Source organism: Sylvia atricapilla, chromosome 7 (assembly GCF_009819655.1).
Source record: "Sylvia atricapilla isolate bSylAtr1 chromosome 7, bSylAtr1.pri, whole genome shotgun sequence".
Classification (NCBI taxonomy): Eukaryota; Metazoa; Chordata; class Aves; order Passeriformes; family Sylviidae; genus Sylvia; species Sylvia atricapilla.
The window spans coordinates 36107702-36123654 of NC_089146.1; positions in this window are offsets into that span (position 1 = coordinate 36107702).

Consider the following 15953-nt stretch of genomic DNA (forward strand, 5'->3'; position numbering starts at 1 on the left):
AGCAAAACGCAACAATGCCAGCGAAATACATGGGCTAATTTCACTCAGTCCACTCTCCTCACTCCGCCAGGGAAAACTGCAGATGTCTGTCCATGGGAGAGAGGGAGAGAAAACTCAAAGTGTCAGCATTTCAGGGGGATCAATCCCTTACATTTTTGGAACTCTTAATCCACAGGAAACTTATCACACAAGCCTCAAATCCAGAGTGTACAAGGTGTTCATGCAGCATTTGTGGCAGACATAAGGGATCTGGATTCAGCATTGCCACGTTCAGGCTTTTCCCATATTTCCTTCAGTTATTCCACTTGTTGATCCATTTGGATATCACAGCATGGAATCATCCAGGTTGGAAAACACCTCCAAGGTCACCGTGTCCCACCTTTGACCACAACACCCACCAAGTGCCACATCTACTCATTTTCTGAAGACTTCCAGGGATGGTGACTCCACCATTTCCATGCCTGATCAGTCTTTCAGTAGAGATTTTTTCCCTGAGATCCAACCCAGGCCTCCCATGGTGAAAATATTCCTCTTTGTCCTATCACTGGTTCCTCACCTCACCACAACCTCCTGCCGGGAGTTGTAGAGAAAAACAACTCTGACTTACCTCAAAAACTGTCCACAATATCAGTAGGAATACTGATATTTACACCAAATATTAACAGGAGAACAAAAGAACTTCATAGACATGTAAATTAAAAAATGGATGCTTAAAATGGGATTAAGCCAGTATCTCCTTCCACAAGAGTTTTGCACATTGTTTTTTTGGTTTTTTTTTTTTTTTCAGCTGGACTCAATAACCCCCATTGGAGCTTAGAGCTGCACCTGAGGATCTCTGAGCCCACCCCATCTCACAGCCACAAATGGTTTAACTCATCAAGGAATGAAAAGGGTTAAAGCTTTGGAAGCTACTGGAACCTGAAGGGAGCCAAGTGCACTTCACTAAACACAAGAAGAGCTGAAATATCTCAAAACCCAGAAGACCTCGGCAATAAGATTCCAGGAGCCCAATGTGTCATGAGAGTGGGGTTGGTATCCTAAAATATCTCTGAATTAACATTAAATCTCCAGCAGAGAGTTTGCCCTGATCTCCCCAGGAGCCAGGCTGAACTTATCTATCATTTATCTGATATTAACATCTATTTATTTCCAAACTGAGCTGGTAGCTTCACTCATTACAGAGAATTCCTTCCAAATAAATAGATCTGGTGCTAATAAATCCCTGGCTTGCAGTCCCTGGCACAGCAGGTCTAATATCTGATGTAAATAATGTATTCAAGATGTTCCTTTAAATGAAGAGTTAGACCACGGTGCTGAGACTCCTGCCTGAGGGCTCTAAACCCCTGTGTAATATTAATTATAATTACCTCATTAAGCTGCTGCTTTAGCACCTTCACACCAAAGCAGTGCCACAGAGGGGATTTGAAGGAATCACCTAATTCCTGAAGTAAATCATGGCAAGGTCGGGATCTCTGCTCCTGAAGCATCCCAGAAAATGTCCTTCAGAACCAGTTAGAGACACCAGCCCCAAAGAGCTGAGAACTGTGGGGAAATAACTAGGAAATAACAGCAAATAAAGCAGAGTTTATCATGAAGATAGTATCAACAGGGATTATTATTATTTGTTTTCACTGTTTTGTCCCCAAAATTGGTATTTTTAAGCCAATATCTTCTTGCGATCATCTTAGATCTGTGGCGAAGCTGACACCATCTGTCAAAACATGGTATCACTTTTAGGGCAGCCTCTCCAAAAGGACCAGACAACCCTAAATTCCTAAAATGCCTGCTGTCAGGCAGGCTCTGGGATTCCCAAAAGTGGGGCAGGGAACAGTAGAGGACTGACCACTTGTGGTGACTCAGCTGCCACAACATCACCTCTCCCAGCTGCACCTGGAACCCAACACCATCCAAGTTTTGTGTTCAGGTGCCTAAAAAACCACTCTGGAATGATGTTTCATGAAGAGTCTGGTGCCTGTGACTTTTTTCCCCCCACACTTTTATGTCAGTTCAGTCCCTGAATAGGAATTAAAATGAAGCTCTGATCACTCTTCTACTCCCAGTATTAAACCAGAGAGGGAAAAGGTGCTGCCAGGAGAATTTGGAATACTACAAAAATCCTCACATCCACAAACTACCTGAGAACATTGGTTGGAAGAAGATATGTGAGTATTTCCCACACATTAATCACTAGTGGTGGGTTTGAGCAGAGGAATCGAAGAGGTAAAGTTTTCCATAAGAAATGCCAGGAGTTACCTGCTTAATCTGCTTAAACTCTCCATAGGAGGCCTTCTTTCCATATTTAAGTGGGTTATTTTTAAAAACAGAACCTTTATTTTGCCATGGTCAGGATAAGGCACTTCACAGCCCCACACTTCATTTGTTCAACAGAAGGTGAACATTTCCCTGTGGCTGTCCCCAAAAAAACACCTTTGGGGTGAAGAACACAGGAGGAAGACTAGAATATAGGATTTTATACATTTTATCTCTATTGTTTTCCATTTCAGCCTTTTCCCCTGGTTTCAGGAAGGAATCCTGCTGGCACGGGATGAGGTGAAAGGGAGGACCATCCATAGCCCCGGGGTTCATACCAAGACACAAACCCAGCCTGAAAAGCCACAAGGATATTTGAGAAGCCACCAGGTAAAGGCTGAACAAAGAGCCCTTCTCACAGCACTCCCCACGAGGAAGCCAGATCTGAAGGGATCTGTTCTCACACGACGACGCAGACGTTCACAAAAATACACGTTTTAATTTCAGACGTTCACAAAAATACACATTTTAATTCCCTTTCAACACCACGCTCTTCTTCGCAGCTCTGTTTTTAGGGTATTTGTGGTGTTTCTTGAGTTGTCACACACCTATCAGAGATGCACCTCTTCAGGTCTGGCACATATTCCAGCCTCGACCTGGAAAACTTCTCATCCTCCCCAATCTCTCCACATAAAATACAGGCGGGCACAAGAACACAAATAAATACAATTAAATTCTGTTCTGATAGATGAACTTTTTGCCTCCTGAGCACCTTAATGAACGATGTTTTGGGGGGGGAAAAAAAAAAGTGAAACACCCAGCTCTGAACCAAGCTGTGTCAAAGTTATTGCCGAGTCTAACAAAGGGCTCCTGTGAAACGAAACCCTTCTGTGGAATATGCTGTAATTGTACTCTTTGAAAGTAATGTCAAATCATTGACATCGACTTGGTGTTCCACGGGAGAAGTTACAATATATAGAAGCTGTAAATTAGACCCTAATTCAAACTTATCACTTTGATAGTTGTTAGACAGACTATTTGGGTGCCTATTTAGCTCTGTGATTTTCCCTTCCCTTTTTTTAGGCTGTTGTCTTTCCCTCGGATTTTCCAAATCGGATTTTCCAATAAGCTGAATGATACATTCACGTAGCACAGTGAAGTTAAACTCAAGCCAAATCACAAATGCAAACTCTCCAAGGATTTATGAAGAGAAGGACTGGGGTCTGGCAGATGAAATCCAGGTTGCAGGAATTTGGGCTGTGAGTTGTGAAACATTCTCCTGAAAAACAAAAAGAAATGCAAGCTCCCAACTGAGCAGTTATCCCGTTTATCATATATATTAACATATATTTTTAAAATTCACCTTGTCTAATTCATGGGGCTTTTTTCATTCTCAACATGACACAAGGAATAGCCCAACCTCTGTTTGCATTAGTTTGTGTTGACATCCAACAGCAGCATCCCAGTGAAGCAAAATACTGGTGCTGGTGGTCTCCAAGCACAGAAACATGGACACGACTCTCCCAACCCAACCTGAAACACTCCTGTGAAAGCTGGAGAAATCCTGAAAGATTCGGGCTGAGCAGATTTTGTAATGGATTTACAGATAGAGATTTATTCCCGTGAGGAAGCAGGATCTGGAGTGCTCCTTGTTATAATCACCATCAGATGTGGAATGCGCTCGTTGTCACCTGCTTTGGTGCGGTTTCATGCAGCCAGGACAGCGAGATTTCAGAGGGAGGCTGTAAAACCATGGCAATTCTCATTTGCAAACAGAGGAGGAAAAAAGAGAGAAAAGCCTATTCCCCAGAGAAAACAAGTCCTTGTTCTCTTGAGGAGCCTCCCTCAGCTGCCATAACTATGACAACAAAGCCCACTTGGGAGATAGATTGAAGGGAGATTTTTAAAAAGATGGTTTGGGGGCATTTTTCTCCTTGTTTTGCTCCTCCTAACACAGTCACACACAGCTTAATTAGCACAGGCCAAACACAGGCAGGAGATGAACCCCACCTCTAATCCCTGATATCCCAGAACTTCCCAACTGGAAGACACATTGACAGGGCAGATTTAAGGCTCACAGAGAACATTTACTGAGGAGAGAACATTTACTGCACTGAGAACAAAGTCTGAGGGACATGCTGACAGCGCTGTGCGTGCTGACGTCTCCCTGGAATGCCTAGGACTTTCTGGAAGCTGAAGATGGAATATCCTTCAGATATTCCAGTGCCCCTGGATCCCTGGAAGTGTCCAAGGCCAGGCTGGACAGGGCTTGGAACAACCTGGGATAGTGGAAGGTGTCTCTGCCCATGGAAATGGGTGGTACTGGGTGATCTTTAAGGTCTCTTCCAACCCAAACCATTCCATGATTCTGGCTAGGAAGGACCTTTCCCATCCTCTCCCTTGGGAAAAGTCCCCTCTGCATGTTCCCAGCTCACGTGCAGAGTGTTTGACGTCGGGTCTCTGCTGAGATCACCTGGCAGAGTTTTAAATTGAGAAGCTGCAGAGTCTCTCACACCTTGGCTGTATTGTCACAGTGGAAGTTTTGAGGTTGAGGTGAGTGCTCAGTGCATCAAACCCAGAATCCAGATGGAAATCCAACAAGGGAGATGAGTCCAGGTGCCCAACAAACCCATTTATTGTGATTTTTCCAACTGTCACAGGAACCCTTCTGGAATTTTGGGGGATTTTTTGTTTTATTTTAATGTTAGAGTGAATCAATTTTAGGAGATGTTGTTTTTGATTTTTTTTTTATTTATTTATTATGAACTTATGAGATGTGAGGTTTTTTTAGTAAGTTGAGAGAATGAGTTAAAATAGTGTTTATTTAAGGCTATTTAAATTTTAATTATCTAATAAACAGTAGATATTTATATTATTTATTGTTTTAATTTAATTATGATTATTTGAAATTTGTAATGTGGACGTGTTTTACTTAATTACAGAAAACTACTTTGATTTGTGAAGGAGAAGATGGAAGAAGGTGTTAAAAAGACAACTAATTTACACTTAAAGTTTTTACTTTGGTTCTTATATATCACCATGTACTAAAATTTAAAATTTTAGTTTTTTACTTTGTGAGATAACATAATATTACTTAAACTACACGTTTTTAGCTTTTGTGATAATATACAATTTTGGAAGCCTCGTTCTGAGGCTTTAAGTTAAATGTGGTGTTTGTGGGAGGGTCAGCACTTTTTAGCTCAGAAGGACTGAAATTTTTACCCTCTATTGTTCCAACAGAACCCCTCCTGCAGTGACCGTGATGTCTGAGCCCCACATCTCTGCCACCCCTTCCCAATCCTGAGCCCCCCAAATCCATCCTCCCCACTCCTAACATTTCCAACAGCTGAAAAGCTGCGAGTTTTTCTGGGCCTTTTTTTTTTCTTCTTTTTTTTTTTTTTTCCTTTTTTTTTTTTTTTTTTTTTTTTTTTTTTGAAGGCAACCTATTTCCAGAACTGTTTCTCTACCTCAAGATCTGTAATTTCTCTCCCAAAACACCCCTCTGGAGCAGAGCCCAGGACTGGCAATATGTTCCTCCAGGAGCAGGGAGAGGTTTACCTTTCAATACCTATTGCACCTGTCACCATAATACCAGGCATTTTCCACCCACGGCGCAGGAGAGAATCCAAACTTCCTGTGGGATGTGCAAAACTCTCACTCAGCCCTGGGAGCCATCCAGGCATGGTGATCAGGGAGAGAAAAGCTATTTTCTGCTGGCTTGCAGGAATTGATGGCACCATTCAATGTCTTGTCTTTATATGCAAGTGTGTCTAACCCAGTTTCTCCACAGCTGCTGTGACGTAAATAAATTCAGTATTATCTCCATTTTACATTGTAGGGTGGAATATAAATAGTCCTGGGACTTGTGCTGGGCATAACTCAACGTTTGAGGCATCGAGTACAATTCACCCATAGAGCCACCTAAACACAACACAAAATATTTGACCTGCTCCAGGCACAGCAGGACAAAAATATTAGCTGTGATCTGTATCTCCAAAAGTTGGAGGGTATTTCTGGGGAAAAAAAAAATGTCGTTGGGTTGTTCATTTTTTTTTTATCACTGCAAAATGAGACTTCAAGGGCTCCTTTAGAACAGTACATCCCTACTACAGTGATCAGGAAATATTAGTATATGTTATACACGAAGAAAGCCTGAAATATCTACACTTGCTTTACAGAATTAGCTCCACTTGAACGGTAGCTATGTATAAAATCCTGACTTTTTTTTTTTTTTTTTCTTTCCTTGCACATCCTATTACCTAATCAGACAAAATCATTTGCTCCAGCTGAATTTACTAGAGGAAAAATGTATCTCTTGGTACCTATAATTTTACTTCAGGCTTTCCCTCTTAAGGTAGTAGTGTTTCAACCACGGGCTGGAGTGAAACTCCATCATTCCCAGGAAAACCCAATCCACACTTAGAAATACCTAACCCAGAAAAAGAGACACAAATTGAGAGGGTTTTTTCACCATAAATACAGCTTTGGGCAGCAAAACACCTCCTATTTTGTTTCAGCAATAAATCACTTCCCTGACTTGAGTTAGTAATGAGATTTTTAATCATGTGGATTGAACACATCCTGGAGTTAATAAAAAAGTATGGCTTCCTCTTTATCTTTAATAAAAGATTTGTACACTGCTCAAATGATCAGTATTACGTTTTTAAGGAACCTGAGATTGATGTTTTCAATTCTCCTTCTTATTTTTTCCAGGCTTTTATAATTCAAAGGTAATACAGGGAAGAGTTAATAATTCATGAGGTAATTTTAAGGCTTTTATTCAGAACCCTTTTGCCTATTGACTTAAGGATGTGCCATAAAATACCCAGGTATTACTATCCCGGCAATTTGCTGCCCTGCACAGATGAAATCTCTGAATTTATGCAAGTCAGGATTTGTGCTTAAGAATCAGAGCACATCATTCCAGCCTTGGAAGGGACATGGGGAGGAAATAGCTTTCCAGCACTATTTAAACGAGAGTATTTCATGTCTTCACACAGTTCTGCTTTTTCGCCCTTGTTTGCAGGTTTATTCTTGATGGAGTTATTTTTGCAGTTGCCAAGAGACAAAGGAGCTGGGGGAATATTTTTAAAAAAAGGTAAATTCTGCTGCACGAGTCCTGTGCTCCCACCTGCACGAGCTCCTGACCAAACCCTCTGCTCTGGGAGAGCTCAGCTGGGCACGAAACAGATCCTCACAACAACAACAGCAGCCAAAATGGACTTGTTTGAGATGAGAACATCAAAACTGGCTTCCAGCTAATACAATCCAAGAATATGCCACGTCAGGCACTAATGGATGCAAAGCTGGTGGCACTGGGATGAGGCAGGGAGGGACAGCAGTGTCCCCACAGCCTCTCTTGTCACAGGGCCACCACCTGCAAATGCCATTCCATGAGCTGACTGGAGAGTTCATCCAAAAATCCCTCAGAAGAGTGAAAGTTTTGATCGTGCCTGTCACTCGTTTTCAATGAGGAATGGAAGTGAAAATAGGGGTTGGGGGTGCACTGTTTGATTCTTTAAAAATCATTTCCTTTATTAACAAAAAACCAAAACTCAAACTTCAAACTTCACTTAATTTGTGATTTCATCTTCTCTCAGAGTTGCTCACCAGAGTGTGTCTTGCTACCTCTACAAAACACTGGATTAATACCAGCCAGGCTTCAGTACAGAATTTGATATTGGGCAGGAATTGGTCCCTGGGAGGGTGAGCAGTTCCTGGCACAGGGTGCCCAGAGCAGCTGGGGCTGCCCCTGGATCCTTGGAAGTGTCCAAGGCCGGGCTGGACAGAGCTTGGAGCAGCCTGGGATGATGGAAATATCCCTGCACATGTCAGGGGGTGGAATTGTTTGGTCTTTTCCAAGCCAAACCATTCCGTGAGATTTGATTAAGGCTTTTTTACCTGCTTTAGATAACCAAGGCATTTTTTTTTTTTTTTATCACTGTGTGCTCTACTTCCAGCTCCTGCAAAGGAATCACCCATCTCCCACAGGGTTTCAGGGAATGCTGAGTGACAACAGTGGAGAGTGATGAAATCTGATTCTGATTAATAATTCCTCATCTAAGAAAGAAAACAGAGCTCAGGTGAGCACTGAGCCATCGCTTACTGCCATGGAAAATCAACAGCCCCACCTTTAATTAGCATTTCCCTCCATGGACAACCAGGAGATCCTGTGCCTGTTCCTCTAAGTTTGCCAAATGGGACTCAAGTTCCACCATCTCAAGGAAAATTATGTCCTTATGAATTTAAAATGACATCAACTGGATTATTTTTCATTTCAGGCCAGCTCTGGGCTCTATCCTCTGTTTTCCATCCAATTCTGATCTCTGCTGGAGCCTCTCTGAACTTCTCTCCTTGATTTGACCTCAGAGTCCCAAAAACTCCTTCCTAAAGTTTCCTGCTCCTCTTCTGCAGCTCCAAAAATGCAAATTGCTGTCAGGCTCTTCAGTTCCCTCTGAGAGACAGGCAGCATATGTCATGTGCATTATTCAGAGCTTTCCATGGCTGCTTTTCCAGGGAGGTTTAAAAAGGAACAGAAAACCGTGTGTCAAGCCCAAAGCCTTTGCCACAATAAAGACGATCATGAAGTGACATCAAGTCTAAAGCTGGACTAGCACAAGGGTTTGTTCCTAATGTAACAGGATAAAAATGCAATAAATTTAATCCTTTTTTTTTTTTTTTTTAGCCAGAAAGGACTGAAGGTGAACTTTACACAGCTGAGGTCTTTTGTGGATGAAACTCCGAGGAAATAGTTCAAGGGGAACATGGAAAATGTAGTTTTTGTTATCCCGAGGAGCAGGAAAACCACTGCAGTGTAGCACAAGGAGAGGAGTTTCCCTTGTGCTCGGCTGAAAAATAAACATTTTCCCTCTGATGAGTGGCCTTCAAAATCCTGAGAGCATCTCCAGGCTCTGCCACTCAGGAGAGGAAGAGAGGAATTTCACACAAATTCTGGGAGCTGCTGACATTATTCCTTTTGGCCACACAACCACACCTCTACCCTCCTAAAAGAGATATCCTGGGAAAACCCAGACTCACAGGAACACCCCAAAAGACCCCTCCTTACAGGGGCCCCCAGGAGATTCCGTCACCTGCATTTCCACAAGAAACAGAGATAAATAAATTGCTCAGGATTATGCAAATCTGTGGATGTAATTCAAAACACAACAGCAAACAAGCTGTGGAAGTGGAAGTGTAAATTCTGTGATCACTGTTTATGTTCCCAAAGATGCAGTTTCTCTGCATTTTTAGAATTGAGCATTATTAGAAGCGGCCTGGCCAACAAAGCCAACCCCAAACCCTGCCCTAAGTAAGGTTCAAAAAAAAAAAAAAAAAAATCCCAAACCTTTGAGTGACTCCTAACACTCAGCCTAGAAGTGCCTGCCAGCAAAAAAGGGAATTTTGGAGATGGCATCTCATCAATTTTCTTCATTTGTGTCAGAAGTTGAGCAGCTGTCTCCTTACCAGACTGAAGTGGAGCCAAAAAACCTTGTCAGGCAGCCGAAGGAAAAGCACTTCAGAGGAGCTGCATCTCCCAGACCCCAAAGGGTATCACATTTTGGAGTGGGCATGTGTTAATATTCCTACTCCAATATCAACTAGCAAAGCTCTGCAGCAGGAGAGGAGGGAAAAAAAGGCTGTTTTGTTTGTTTTCACTGCCTGCTCAGGGAGAGCAGGATGCCACACATACTTGAACTCCCGAGTTTGTTCCTTTATTGATTTGCTTACGGCCAGCAAAAGGAATTTTTAGCTTTATCTTCCCTGAGCTGGTGAGGAAAACGAAATAAGATTCAGCTCCGTGGATGCACCTGGACTTTGTGTGGCAGGGTTCTGCTGTTCCCAGGGATTTTCAGCACGGGGTGAATAAATCCCAGGGAGAGCCGGGCTTGAGTCAGCTCCCAGCAGCCTGGGATTGGGGAGAGATTGTGAGATTTTTCCTGGGAAAACCTAGCTGGAAATTTGTGCCTCCTTTAGCACTCCGAGGGCTCCTTCAGGGCAGCCCCCAGAGGAACTTGGTGCTGTTGTGAGGAAGGCAGCAATCAGATTCCAGCAGTGATTGCACCAGGAGCTCTGCCAGGCGGGATCCAGCTCCAAAGGCACAGTCTGGTCAAGCTGAGGGAAGTTATTGATCTTAACTCAACTCAGAGCAAAGCCAGGGAAGGTCCTGGCATCCTCCTTTTGTCATCAGAGTCCCAAATATCCACAGAGCGTAGCAGATACAGCAGTCTGACCTCTCCCAGTGTATGTTTTTGTGATCCTTTTAACCTAAAAAGCTGCATTTTTTTTTCCCCATTTGCGTGTGACAATTCCACTCCTGAAGCAGATCCCACTCAGCAGGCTCTGGGTGTTCCAACACCCTGGGATTTGCTGCTCTTTCCCTATGGGATGGAGCTTCCTCAGACCAGGAACAGGATGAGGAATTTCAGATCAAGAACAGTCTGCACCTGCAGCCATGGCACGATACTGGTTAATTTGATTTTGGCAGAATGGTTTGGGTAAAGGGGCTCTAAAATCACCTCCAGGGACACCTTCCACTGCCCCAGGGTGCTCCAAGCCCCATCCAGCCTGGCCTTGGACACTTCCAGGGATGCAGGAGGATGAACTTTCAATATTCACTATACACATCAAGGTTCCATCTACAAGGTCAGAATTCAAGTGAATAAACAAAGGAATAACCAGACATTTAAGATTCTCCTTCACCAGCCATCTTCTCTCCGCCAGCTTTTCCCCAAAATGTTTATTTACTACACAGCCAAGCTTTTGGCAGCCTTCCCACTGCCAAATGTGCTTCCCAGATATTACAAAGTGAACTCCAAATGAAAAAGATTTTTTTGTTCTTCGCTCTCCCTTTCTTCCACAGGGATATGGCTTCAGAGCTGTGCCTTTAAGGCAGAGTTTTGCCCAGAATTTCTCGAATACTCAGTTAAAGATAGATGAGTCCACAGACCATTGCTAAAAATGACATTTCCTACGTGGTCTTCAGCAAACTACTTCAAACAGATATTCTGCTTCCTCTATTTATCAAAGCAATGCTCCCTCACTTTTCACAGGTCTGGAAATTCTAAGAAAAAAGGACATTATGTACATGAGAAATCATTGCTGTTGTATTTCTAGCAAGTTTAAATAATATTTTTGAAAATCAATTGATTGATAGATCAGCAAGATTTTGGGCATTCAGGTATTGCATGGTGGGAAATAAAAGTTGTTTAGAGCTAAACAGAAAAAAAACCCTAAAGAATAGGAAATAACAGTGATGTGAGTGGATGATGTTCCCCTATTTCTGTACAGAATCATCAGAGAACCATGGAATGGTTTGGGTTAGAAGGGACCTTAGAGCTCATGTCATTCCAGAGCATGGGCAGGGATGTATTCCACTATTCCATGCTGTCCAGTCTGGCCTTGGACACTTCCAGGGATATATATATAAATATATACATACACACATATATATATTTTATATATATTTATTTATATATATATCTGCACAAATCCACCTATTTTTCACAATGAAGTTCCCATCACAATCCAGAACTCTCAAAAACCCAGACATAAAAGCAAACCAGTAAAAAAAAAAAAGATGATGGGGTTCATCTCCTCTCCCCACAGTCCAGCAGTGATCCCTGCCCAGCTCTCACAGACCCAACAGAGAGGGACACAATCCACGGCTCTGCACAGACATTCCCGGGCTGGAAAGAGCCTGCTGACAAATTCCCGAGCTGCCAGGGCACCCTGCTGGAATTCAGTAGCCTCCCAGCTGCACTCTTGTGACTTGTGAGGGCAGGGAAAGGTGGGGATTGGCAGTGGCCCCTGGCAGATGAGCTCCCATCCCAGATGACGCTGGAGATTCTGCCAGGCTGACGTGGAACTCTGCTCTTGAGCTGTCGTTGTTGTTGTTGTGATGGTCATTCCAAAGCTCCTTCTTGGAGCTCTCCTGGGCTCCCAGTGCCTGTTCTCCTGAGTGTCCTGTTTTGTGACTCAGCAAAGTGCTGGGATTGCTCAGCTCGGTTGTGTCAGCTCTGCTTCTATGGAAGGGACATGGATCAGTGTTTGTTCTGGAAAAATTCCCCCTTTCTCTTCAGGATCTCAGTGCATTATCCCATAGATGTGCCCTAGTTCAGTTCTCTGTTCGAAATAGCTTGGAGCTCATTGCAAAGGGATCCCCTCCAGAAAGAGCTGAAATGATTGTGCCTGGATCGTGGGGATCGTGCAGAGCACTCAGAGAGGAGGAAAAATTCCTTCCTAAAGCCAAAAGGAGTTGATGCCCAGTTCCAGCACTCTGTGCTGAGCTGGGCTGATTCCACCCAAAGCTGGGTGATGTGGTGGGATCTCAAAGAATTCACAGGAATAAAACCCTGACTGCTTTGGGTTGGAATGGACCTGAGAGATCATCTTGGTTCCACTCCCTGCCATGGGCAGGGACAACTTCCACTGCTCCAGGGTGCTGCAACCTGGCCTTGGACACTGCCAGGGATCCATGGACAGCCACAGCTGCTCTGGGAATTCCAGCCCAGGCAGGAATTCCCAATTCCCAGTCTCCCATCCAGCCCTGCCCTCTGGCAGTGGGATCCATTCCCTGTGTCCTGTCCCTCCAGCCCTTGTCCCCAGTCCCTCTGCAGCTCTCCTGGAGCCCCTTCAGGCCCTGCCAGGGGCTCTGAGCTCTGCCTGGAGCCTTCCCTTCTCCAGGGGAACATTCCCAGCTCTGCCTGGAGCCTTCCCTTCTCCAGGGGAACATTCCCAGCTCTGCCTGGAGCCTTCCCTTCTCCAGGGGAACATTCCCAGCTCTGCCTGGAGCCTTCCCTTCTCCAGGGGAACATTCCCAGCCCTCCCAGCCTGGCTGCAGAGCAGAGGAGCTCCAACCTTGGAGCAGCTCCGTTGTCTCCTCTGGATTTGCTCCATCAGCTCCACATCCTTCCCAGGCCACCCCAGACAGGAATTTTTTTCCCCTCATCCTATCTCAGACAGGATACTCAATTATATTTTAGATTATTCTTTATAATTTTTCTCCCCCTTGAGCTCTTTGCCACCAACACCGAAATGTTCAACTGAGATCTGCGACCAGATTTAAATAAGACGCAGAATCAGGTGACAAAAAAAGCTCAGCTTAATTTCTCATGGTTGTTTTTCTGAGGCTGCTCCTGTGGTGATGTATATTCCTGACTTGGATTTATAAAAAAAGTGCGTAGTATATCATATTAATTGTATTTATTATATTATATATGCAATATAATAAATCCAATCAAAATAGCACAGAATATCACAGGCCTTTTAACAAAGGTTAATTGTGGTATTAACTGTTCTCCCTGTACAGACTTTTAATGTGAGAAATGTTTCACACATTTAAAGCCCCCTTTAATCACCAGACCTCAAGGCCACGCTTCTCATTCCCAGCCAAGCAGCTTCCACAAGAAAAAAACATAGACTTTTTCCTGAGAAAAACTCCAGGGTCTTTATACGAACAATGAAATATTATTCACTGAATAGACCATCATTCACTGAACCGTCCCTGCAAGAAAAAAAAGTTTAATTTCTGTGAGGTTCTATAATATCTTTAAGAGTTGGAATCATCCACCAAAAATTTTCAAGGGAAGCCTTCAGGTTATTGCTCAGGGTAAGAAATGGAGAGGAAGGAAAATTCTCCGGACTCCCAAAATAACCCTCCCTCTCTCTTTTGCTGCCTCTGATTTTCGAGGGAGAAAGCAAATTGCTCTGCAATAGATTTGCATGAATCACAGCACGGAATGCACACGGGGAGCTGCGATTAGAGGTGATTTCCTGCAGGAGGGCACGGAGCCTGTGCCACCAGAAATCCGGGGGGAAAAACAAGGAGGTGCCTCCCCGAGCCCTGCTCTCTGAGAATGAAGCAAGCACAGGCCAGGGACTGCAGAAAAGTTCATCATTAACTGCAATTATTCTCAATATTTCACATGATTTCCAATTCGCTGCATCTTCTTTTGGATTTTGATGCGCTTGAGTAGGATGGGAAAAATTTCTCTTGGAAGTGGGATGAAAATATCCAGGAGAAGGGTTTGTTCAACAAGAGCCCGAAGCAGGGAACAGTTCATTCCCAGCCTGTTTCTCAAGACAGCAAACACAGAGAATCATTGCTGATCCCCCTCCTTTTTGTTGGTTTTTTTTTTAATCTTTTTGAGAACTCTTGCACAATCTGCTGTTCCCCAGCGTTTCAGAGAGAAGAATTCACCACTCTCAAGCCTTGTTCCTTTGTACACCCCAAAAGCTGCAAGCTTCCCTTCGAACTCCACACGTCATCCTCATCAAATCCTACACAGAAATGGGCATTAAGTGTTTTGTTTACTCATAACTCGGCAGAGCCACAACAAAGAACAGAATGTAAAGAATGAGCTCCCTTTGCAAAAGTCATTCAGAGCCAAACAAAAGCCTTTACCTTCCCCAAAACAGATTTTTTCCAAGTGGGCCTCCTCTCTTTCTGAATCACCCAGCATTACAGGGAGCTCTCAGATAACTCAGAAACGTTTGAGAGCCAAGCTAAAAGCAGAAGGAATGAGAAAGTTCTCCTGCATCTGATGTAATTTTATTTTTTTTTTTTCATTAAAAAGGCATTAAGAAAATATGGGCTTTTCACCGGTGCACTGTGAACAAGCAGCCTCTTTTCCACATGACGTGCAGGGACCTGCTGGATCCAGGCTCCTTCCAACTTCCCCTGGGCTGTGGCAGCTGGATGGATCTGTTTCCACCTGCTCTCCCCATTTGTCATTCCTGAGGTATGCTGGAGAAAGGCAAGGTTAGCTCCAAACTGTCAGCCTTGGCTGCAGCCAGAACTCTTCATTTTTTATTATCTGATCGCATCCCTCCCCACACCTCTGCACCCACCAAGAGCAGCTGGGGTTTGGGGTTGGTTTTTTGAGGTTTTCTGTCAAATGAAAATGCCCATTTTTAAAGGCCTCAAAGAAAAAACCAACCCCATGAACCTGCTCCTTCCCCACTCTTTGCTCCAGGAGCTGCACACTCCCGTGGCCACTGGAGAAGGGATTGTCCAAACGTGGCTGCAGAGACCAAAATGCTTCTGAAAGAGATTAAAATCTCATTAAAAATGTTAAAAACCTCTCCCCCCAACCCCTTTGGGAGACTGGCCTCCTCCATCTCTCGTGCTGGTGTTGGAAATAAAGCTGCCAGAGAGATCTTCTCCCATTCCTCCCGAATTTCAGGGGGATAGGAGAGAGTGGGTGTGGGGAGGGAAGGTATCTCGGCTGCAAGAAAGGATGATTATCAAGTCTAAAGAGAGCACGTCACAAAATGAAGGAATATAAGGCTATTTTTAAAGCAATTATTTTGTTTTCAAGCTGAAAACGTGCTGCAGTATTCCCCCTCTGCTTGGCATTCCAGAGGAGGTGTTGCATTTAGCTACAGCAAGATTAATTCCCTGGAAGAGAAGAAAACTGAAACACTGGCAAGCAAAACAGAAGAGCAGAAGAGGAGAGTTTTGTTTCCTCTGTTTGGGAAGGGAATTATGTTTTCCAAACTCCATCAGCTCCCAGGCCCAGCTCTGCAGTGATTCCCTGGGAGGGTTTGTGCAGAAAATCCTCCTGGTCCCACAGGAATATGTGAGCTCAGAGCAATCTCCTCACCCTTCCATCTGCATCATTTATCCAGATTTATTCCTGAAGTTCACAAACCTCTCCAAGAAGTTAGAAAGAGTTAGGAACTTTTAGGGGAGAAAGGAAAAA